This window comes from Salmo salar, chromosome ssa27 (genome assembly GCF_905237065.1).
Source record: "Salmo salar chromosome ssa27, Ssal_v3.1, whole genome shotgun sequence".
In the NCBI taxonomy this organism is placed as follows: Eukaryota; Metazoa; Chordata; class Actinopteri; order Salmoniformes; family Salmonidae; genus Salmo; species Salmo salar.
In genome coordinates, this window is record NC_059468.1 from 11,232,730 (window position 1) to 11,242,677 (window position 9,948).

Genomic DNA, 9,948 nt, shown 5'->3' on the forward strand with positions numbered 1-9,948 from the left:
ATGGATGAGGTGAATTGCAATTTCAAACCAAGTGAAAACCACTCCATTATCACTATTATCACTATTATACATTACTATCACTATTATAAACAACAGGACAAGTTGGGGAAGTTACTATTAAACGCTCTCACAAAATTAACTTTATAAAAATTGATACAGTACATGACCGGAAAAGATCTAGTTCACCTGCTGTGGTGGTAGCTCGTGTGGTAGTCGTGGTTGTGGTAGCTTTTGTGGTAGTCGTTGTTCTTGCCACTGAAAAACAGATACATTTGTCGGGTCAATCAATAAATCAATAAATGAATGAATACATTTTGATTTGTATAGTGAGCATTTCAGAAGAAGAATTAGAGGGGATATACACTATATATACAAAAGTATGTGAACACCCCTTCAAATGAGTGGATTTGGCTATTTCAGCCACACCTGTTGCTGACAGTTGTATAAAACCACACAGCCGTACAATCTCCATAGACAAACATTGGCAGTAGAATGGCTTTACTAAAGAGCTCAGTGACTTTCAACGTGGCACCGTCATAGGAGGCCACCTTTCCAACAAGTCAGTTCTTCAAATTCCTGCCCAACTAGAGCTGCCCCAGTCAACTGTAAGTGCTGTTATTGTGAAGTGGAAACATCTAGAAGCAACAACAGCTCAGCCGTGAAGTGGTAGACCACACAAGCTCACAGAAGTGCATTGCAAAAATTGTCTGTCCTCGGTTGCAACACTCACTACCATGTTCCAAAGTGCCTCTGGAAGCAACGTCAGATTAAAAATTGTCTGTCCTCGGTTGCAACACTCACTACCGAGTTCCAAACTGCCTCTGGAAGCAACGTCAGCACAATAACTGTTCATCGGGAGCTTTGTGAAATGAGTTTCCATGGCTGAGCAGTTGCACACAAGCATAAGATCACAATGCGCAATGCCAAGTGTCGGCTGGAGTGGTATAAAGCTCGCTGCCATTGGACCCTGGAGCAGTGGAAACGCGTTCTCTGGAGTGATGAATCAAGCTTCACCATCTGGCAGTCCAAAGGACAAATCTGTGTTTGGCAGATGGCAGGAGAATGCTACCTGCCTGAATGCATAGTACCAACTGTAAAGTCTGGTGGAGGAGGAATAATGGTCTGGCGCTGGTTTTCATGGTTCGGGCTAGGCCACTTAGTTCCAGTGAAGAGAAATGTTAAAGCTACAGCATACAATGACCTTCTTGACGATTCTGTGCCTACAACTTTGTGGCAACAGTTTGGGGAAGGCCCTTTCCTGTTTCAGCATGACAATGCTCCCCAAACTTGACTGGCCTGCAGAGCCCTGACCTCAACCCCATCGAACACCTTTGGGATGAATTGGAACGCCGAGTACGAGCCAGGCCTAATCGCCCAACATCAGTGCCCAACCTCACTAATGCTCTTGTGGCTGAATGGAAGCAAGTCCCCGCAGCAATGTTCCAACATCTAGTGGAAAGCCTTCCAAGAAGAGTCGAGGCTGTTATAGCAGCTAAGGGGGGACCTACTCCATATTAATGCCCATGATATTGGAATGAGATGTTCGACGAGCAGGTGTCCACATAATTTTGGTCATGTAGTGTATTTTTGACTTTAATGTCAATCTTTCAGCACAAAGGCGTTTCTCAAGACCAGTCTCAATGAACAATGCCCTGTAGCAAACATACAACACATGGGTAAAAAAGCTGTGTTGTGGACATGCACGATTTTAACAAAGAGCAAGCAGTAGCACAGTGACAACATTAAATCAATACAATAATCAATACAATCCCCAATGTTCAATTAATCCTGATTGGAGTGGAGTTTCCCTTAATTACCTGTTGACTCCGTGAGGGTCACGGCGTCGCTTTCCTCCTCGTTTCTAAAGACAGCAATCAGAGAGACTTCGTACTCAGTGACGGGCCTCAGTCCAGTCAGCAGGTGGCTGTTCCTGTTACCATTCACTAGCATCTTCACCATGGAGAAGGGAGGGAGAGAGTGGGAGGGAGGGAGGTAGAGTTGGAGAAAGGGGGAGGGAGGGAGGGATGGAGGGAAGGGGGGGATGTAGTGAGAAGTTGAGTCAAAAATGTCAGATATTTCTGCTGCTACCGCATGGACTGGAATTCTACAGTCACCAAAAGGGCTTCAAAATAGCACTGTAGCCCATTCCTGCGGTCAATGACCAAAAGCGCCCTCTGTGGCCACATGGGTGGAATGTTATTAATCGTTTTCATAATTTCAAAGTTAATAAAGATGAATTTTTTTACTAAGAAAATGTGGTGTTTCTGTGTCAAACAGTTTTGTTATATTTCAGTCTTCTGTGATGTACATAAAGTGTAATATTGGGATGCAAACTCCAAATTGAATAAATGTCAACTCTGTATCTGGCATGGTGCAGGTGTCTTCTTTTTATAAGCCCGTAACCATGTGTGTGAGGTGTTTAAGTGCTCAGGGATGTGATAGAAAGTATGCCGAGCAGTGTGGGAGAAATCACGTAGCAGAAAATCCACTAGCAGAAGCAATTAATTTGCCATCAGAGATTCTTTAGCTGATGTGAGACACTAACAGCACTGACAGATAGACAGAAACACAGACAGACAGAGAACTATCCATCCATTCAACTAACCAACAGCCATCAGACACAGACCTCTTTAGTGTCTCCTCCTCTGGTTGGGGTCCAGGTGAGTCTGTAGAGGACCACGTCTTGGGCTGAGTGTTCCCAGGTGACCCTGAAGCTCTCTGTGGAGACTTCACTGGTCTTTAGGTTCAGAGGTTCTGGGACTGTCTCTGGATTACACACAAAGGGTAAAGATGCCTCAAAATGACGGAAGGAGAGTTCCACATCACTTTGCATCCCCCATATGAGTGGTTATATTCACAGTCTGAACTCACTTTTAGATACACTTAATCACATGTAAGAAACTGTTCACTTACATCAGCGTTTCATTTTCAAATACAGCTAGATAATTTGTTAGCACTTTCCATAGAAATAGAATGCCCACCCATCACGGAACATTGAACTGAATGGGAATGTACGTTCTATTCATTATATTTCTATGGCACTTTCTACAAGCCACAGCATTTAAAGCCTTTTTTCGTATTATAAAGGCTGTTGTTGAAAGCCAAGAGCTGCCAATAGCATTGCTTATATGGGTAGAGACAGTCTTACTAGTGGTGAAGCTGTCAGTAAGGGGCTCTGCCTGGCCCTCATCATAGAGAGCAAAGATGGCCACCGTGTACTCTGTCAATGACGTCAGGTTCCTCAGCAACAGGGTGGTAATGCGGCCAACATCCATCTATAGCCACAGAAGAGAGAGGTCAGGGTTAACGGTCAGTGTGAGTCCCTCTATGTGACAATAAAACAGTATATATATTTTATTTAACTTATCTTATGAATTTGGTATCCATTCCAGTGATGCCTACTTTTCTATAAATCAGTCAGCACCAGATTATATATCACATTCTATCAGGTTTACATGTCCGCAAGATGCTATTCGTGCAGAAACACAGAACTGTCTTTGAAAAGTTATTTCTTTAGGGGGAAAGTCCGCAACATTAACATTAACACGATCTATTCATGGGATTAAAGTCCAGCTATGTTATTGGCCAAGTGCCGTGAGCTCTCACCTCATTGGTCTGCACTCCGTTTGTCTTGACGTACATGATGCGGTAGCCGTTGGCCTTCTTGGACGTCGCCTCCCAGGTGAGCCTGGCCGAGCTGTGGTCGACGTCAGAGAAGCGCAGGTTCCGCGCCGGGGTCAGGGGTACTGGGACATGAGGGGGGTAGAGAACAGGAACACGGGTCAACCTTAATATAGTTGTAATTAAACACAATAACCTGAGTCACCCTCCCGCTGGTGCATGATGTGAGTGACTCTTTTTGATTGAGAGTTCCTCTTCGAGGAATACAAAAGGGCAGGAGAATGGCCTTTTGCGGACAAAGTACATTCTCTGGCAGAGTTAGAATTTAACAAGGGAGCTTTAGGTAGGGCTAGAAGTCCTGCTTACAATTAACTGCCGTTTTTTCTTGCTGCGGTTCATTCTCTTCAATTTAAATGAGGGTCAGCGTTTAGCTTTAGACGCAGGGAGCATGAAAAGGATGCAGTGAAGGTGGACTGGGTTCATGAGGGAATTGGAAATAAAAAAAGTTGGAAAGGAGGGTATTACATTTTGGCAAGGATCTATTCCTACTATTTGAAGTATAGTAGGAACAGATCCTTGTCATTTATTAAATGTGACAGATCACTCCAAAAAATCTGTTTGTCTAATGTTTACAGATGTCCCAGGTGGTCTAATGTTGAGATGAGTTGAGAACACACAATCTGTTATTTAGATCATGTTACATACCTCCATTCCAAATGAACTGGACATACTAGCAGCATTTGTAGACAGTGTTTACCTTTCCCATTCTTTTGGGGTTGAGATAAATAGGCTGGCTCTACACCACATCCAACAACGTTTAATTCTGGAGTGAACTGTTCCTTTTGAAGGCACTATCCTGTTCCCTTAAAACAGACAGAACGTCTAAGGACAACTACTTTCTGAACTGTTTTCAAGCCTCTGTATATCTACAACACATGTCGTGACACCGCCCTTAGAAGCGTTCAAAGAAGGACAATAACACATTAACTAGCAAGGTGGTGACTGACAGTTGGTCAACGTCAACACTAAATTGATGCAACCGGAATAGCTCTGAAATGCAAAGTTAGCACAAGCACCATTGTTTTGGCAGCCTGTTCGTTAGGGCTTGCTCTAAAGCTTGCCAGGGCTTGACATCAAAATGCAGGCAGAAGTATGCACATTCACTAGGCCTGATGGCTAACAAAACATCTAAATACCTACAGTAAGTATCTCATGCTCAGCCAGTAAATATGCATCCCATGTTCTGATAGAGATTTACAATTATTATGACAGCTTTACCTACAAGCGCCGCAACTGTTTTACCAGTAAAAAGTATGGACACACTTTCTCATTCCAGAGTTTTTAAGTATTTAAAAAAAAATGACATTGTAGAATAGTGAAGAAATCAAAACTATGAAATAACACACATGGAATCATGTAGTAACCAAAAAAGTGTTATATTTGAGATTCTTCACTACTATTCTACAATGTAGAAAATAGTCAAAATAAAGAAAACCCCTGGAATGAGTAGGTGTGTCCAAACTTTTGACTGTTGCTATATATGTGTGTCTGCTTATTCATAATGTATGTGAATCTGTGTGTACACGTGCATGCGTACGAGTGTATGAGGCGGTTACTCACGCGTGGTCTCCTGACTGGTCATAGGGTCACTGGCCTCCTCTCCGTACATGGCGTACACGGTCACTGTGTACTCTGTGTCTGGAGTCAGGCTCTCCAGTTCCACTTCGTTCACCGTCTCAGCCACTTTCACCTGCACAAAGAGTCATCAGAGACCTTAGACGAGGTGACAGACAGGTACGCAGAGAGGTTGGCAAAGGAGCAAGATATATACAGGGGGTTGATAGAGATAGAATATCAACCATCAAACAGACAAGGGCAAGGCAGTCACACAGCCAGATAAAGTGGCAGCCAGCCAGCCAGACGTGATACACGAGGGTGTGAAAAAAAGTGCCTTTTCCTGCATTTTACAGAATGAACCATGCTGCCCCGAGATTGCATTCGTTTTAGGCTATTCTATATAGAGGCTGCAGATTTGAACTAAACAACCCAGATATGCACTTAAAACCTGTCTGGATCAATCGACAACAGTCAATGTAACATTTAGCACAAAAACGTCAAGCATCACTTTGAGAAAAAGAGAGAAAAGCCCTGGAAGCCATGTTGTGCCCCAACAAGCTGAGCAAGTGAAACTGTGAACCTGAACTGATTTCTGTGCCTGGAGGGAATGTTCCTTTTTAATGAGCACTAACAGGATGGGTGGAATTTGAGCGGTGGAGGACTTTGCCCTCATTTTCTCTCTCCCTCTCCCCACACCCCCTTTCACTGTACTAGTTACAATGTATTCTAAATATTTCCTTGCTTTGAGTCTAAATTCCCTCCCTTGCTACTTCTTTATTTTCCTCTGTATTTAAATTTAGCCACTCCATTTCTTAAATCCTCTTCTCTCTCGTTCCCTCTCCATCTGTGCTTTGGATTATATTTCTTCTTTCCTTTTCTTTCTGATAGTCTTTTCTCATTCTCTCTGTCTTTATTTTACCATCTCATTCCTCGTCTCGCTCATTCTCTCATCCTCCTTTCTCTATCCTCTCCATCCTTCCTTCTCTCTCTTTTTTCTCACACCTCCTTCTCGTCGGCAGCGTCTCCCTCGGTCAGCGGGGCATAGAGGATCATGTAGCCAGAAGCCCCCTCTGCGACCCTCCAGCGGGCTCTCATGCTATTGTGGGTGATGTCAAACAGCTCCAGGTTGTTCACCATGGGTAGGGCCACTGTAACACACAAGGGTTATACAGGGGTCACGCCATAGAATTACGACAACAGCCATCAACATTCAAGTCAACATTCAGGATTACAATTCTATATTAGTCATATTGAGTGTACCAATGAGGGTGCAGTCAAATTGGTCAGAGGGGCTTTGCCCGTTCTAGTAATTTTATTTCTATGGGTCACACAGAGGTCACACACAGTTCACACAGGGTTCAGACTAGGTCCTGACTTAGACCAGTAGACCAGGTTCAGCAAATCCCTCCTGTTGTCGATTGATCCATGGAGAGCTAAAATCAAATGTTATTTGTCACATGCTTTGTAAACAACAGGTGCAGACTAAGAGTGAAATGATTACCTACTGCATTGCAGGTTTTTATCCAGCCCTGCGCTGATTCTACACTAATTAAGGTCCTGACGTGCAGCTGATCATGGGTTAGCGGTAGGAAGTGGGTTAGGACACAGTTACACTAGCAGTACATTTCACTAGCAGTCCATTATTCATATCCCAGCAGCAGCAGGGCCCGGTGCTCGGAGTGCCAGTAGGGAGTGATTACTCACAGGTGGGAGGGATTACCTAGCTGAGAAGCTGATTGGAAGTAGCCTCCTGACCCGGCAGGGTTTTCCCATTTGTGTCTGAATCTTTTTCCTTAGGTTGGCATGCCTTTTTGTTTTTCCTTTTGTAGACTATTATCTTTGTCCCCATTTGAACCTAATAACTTGCTTGTGCTGGCCGACTACGGATTCCCAACTGAGCTCTCTCTGGACCTTGGTGCGTAGGCTATACTGTCTCCACTAGGGACAAAGACATACAACACCCTGCTCGCTTACCTCAAGGTTACAGACTCATTAGCATGTCCTAGCTTCCCTGGATTGGCCAGAGTTTACATACACTCAGAAAAAATGGTGCTATCTAGAACCTAAAATGGTTCATCAGCAGTCCCCATAGGAGAACCCTTTGAAAAATATTTTTTGGGTTCCAGGTATAAACCTTTTGGTTCTAGGTAGAACCCTTTTGGGTTCCATGAAGAACCCTTTCCAGTTTCGTAACATACTAAGAGGAAAAGCAAAGGTCAAATTGTAAACAATTTGGCATAATTCACAATTCACACAGCAAAGCAATCTCCATTCCTGTTAACCTGTTTGACCAAGAGTGGCCATAGCCCCTCCCTTAACCTGTCTATAGAAATACATAAATGTTGGGCCTAAATGCAATACGGGCTACTTAAGCGCCAAAAAGTGAGAGCCTTTACAGCATTACTGGATGTCTGGATGTCGTAAATTGTCTTACTTCCTCCTCCATCTGTATGTCAGTCTTGACAGCGGTAGGTTACTCAGCATCCCCATTAACTTTGAGACAAGGTCAATTGTGTACTTAGTATTCACAGATATCCATGGGGGGGGATTTCATTGCCATTCATCAACTGCTAGCCCCCACTAAATTAGATGAGATTCAGTTTTGTAACTAGACTTACATGTGGTAGTGCTGCCTCGGAGGGCCTCGCTAGCTGAGCTGGCGTAGATGGCGAACACGGCCACCTGGTACTCAGTCAGGGAGAGGAGGTAGTTGAGCACCACCGTGTCCACTGTGCCCTGCACCACCTTCTCCTCGGGCTGGCCCCCGCTGGCAGGGTAGAACACCACCCGGTACTTCTCCACCGTGCCAGGAGCGTGGGTCCACGACACCCGGAAACTCCTGGCCGTCACTTCCGAGGTCACCAGGTCTCTGGGAGCGGCCATGGTGACTTCTGGGCCTGTGTCGCCTGAGAGATTGTAGAGTGGGAGAAGAATGAGAGAAAGGATGGGAGGATGTAGGATGGCAGAGGAAATACAAAGGGTTAGAGGATGTAGGATGGCAGAGGAAATAGAAAGGGTTTGAAGATGTAGGATGGCAGAGGAAATAGAAAGGGTTAGAAGATGTAGGATGGCAGAGGACATAGAAAGGGTTTGAAGATGTAGCATGGCAGAGGACATAGAAAGGATGGGAGGATGAGAGGATGGATTTGTTTGCTTTCCGGTGGATCTGTCCAAAATCACTGAAGTGTCACTATTTAAACAATGTCTGCTTGTACAAAGGTATACTATATGACTAAATGTCTATACAATCCCATGCATTTGACCCAGGTATTGGAAACTATTTGGTTTTTACAAATAACCATTCAAATACTCAAATAAAATTACTGTACTTGTTTGGGCTGTGTATTTGAAAATACAAAAATACACAGAAAATAATTCTAAATACTAGATATTCAAATACACATGTATTTGAACCTAGGTCTGGATGTAACATTCTCAATTCTCTTTTCTGAATCTACTACTCGAATCTGGCTCACCTTTGATGGCCTTGTCAAGCTGTTCGACCCGGTCGCAGACGGTCCTGGTCAGACCCTCCACGATGGAGCTCATGACGCTGAAGTCAGCCACGTTGTAGACGTGCGTCTCCTCTGGAGGCGAGCCAATGGCCTTCAGCTCTTTCTCATCGGCGTTCTTCACACCTTTATAGAGAGAGAGAGGGAGAGAGAGTGAGAGAGAGAGGGGAGAGAAAGAGAGATGTAAATATATGTTTCCCATGCCAATAAAGCCCTTTGAATTGAGAGAGAGAGATGAATAGATTTAGACATCTCTAGATTACATATCACTACACCGGGCAAGTGTCAGAACAGGTGGCTTCACATTCAAACCAGATTTCCCAAATACTGTATGAATGTAAAAGGTAAAAGAATGCCCTCCATCCGTCAAGAAAAGTGCATCGGCATTCAATCTGTTTAACTACAGCAGTATATGAGCATTTAGAGAAAACTAAGATGAGGCTTTGTCTCGTACCAATGGCAAACAGCTCTATTCCCGCCTCTCTCAGACTCCGCGCCGGGGGTTGGACATCGTCTTGAGACTTCCCATCTGTGATCAGGATTCCAATTTTGGGAACGCCGGCCCTGGATCCGGACTCGGGTTTGTAACTGTTCTCAAGGATGTACGTCAATGCAAGACCTACAGTAGAGAAGATCAGTATACTGTCTAACTCTTGCATACACAGGGGTTCTTGAGGACTGTCACATACAGTATTAGCGTCTTTGTTGGGTTATTGGGTTGCCTGGCTAAATCTCTAAGATATGGTCAAAATGTCATGGAAAACGGATTGTCAATCAGGTTATCTGGACATGTAATAAAATGTGGTAGAATAACATCATGAGCGTAATTTGTTGCCGAGCGGGTAACGTGTGTTATGTGGAGTTCAGTAGTATTACAGAGTACAGAGGAAGAAAGGATTCCTTTCCAGTACCCGTCAGTGTGTTCCCTCCTTTGTAGGGAAGGTTCTTCACAGCGTCGATGACTGCTTCTTTGGTGGTGAAAGTGTTCAGGTGCCACTCAATCCTGGGGTCACCACTATACTGGGCCAGACCTGTGCAAAGGGAATCAACAGTCAGGGTAGCTTCTCTCAACACACAAACACACGCTGCTATTGTACTGACAAGCAGCTAATTATTTATTACCCAGATGAAACACAGCAGCACAACAACACAGATACTACAGTACCCGTGACTCGAGTGGGTGGGATAGAAAGGCTAA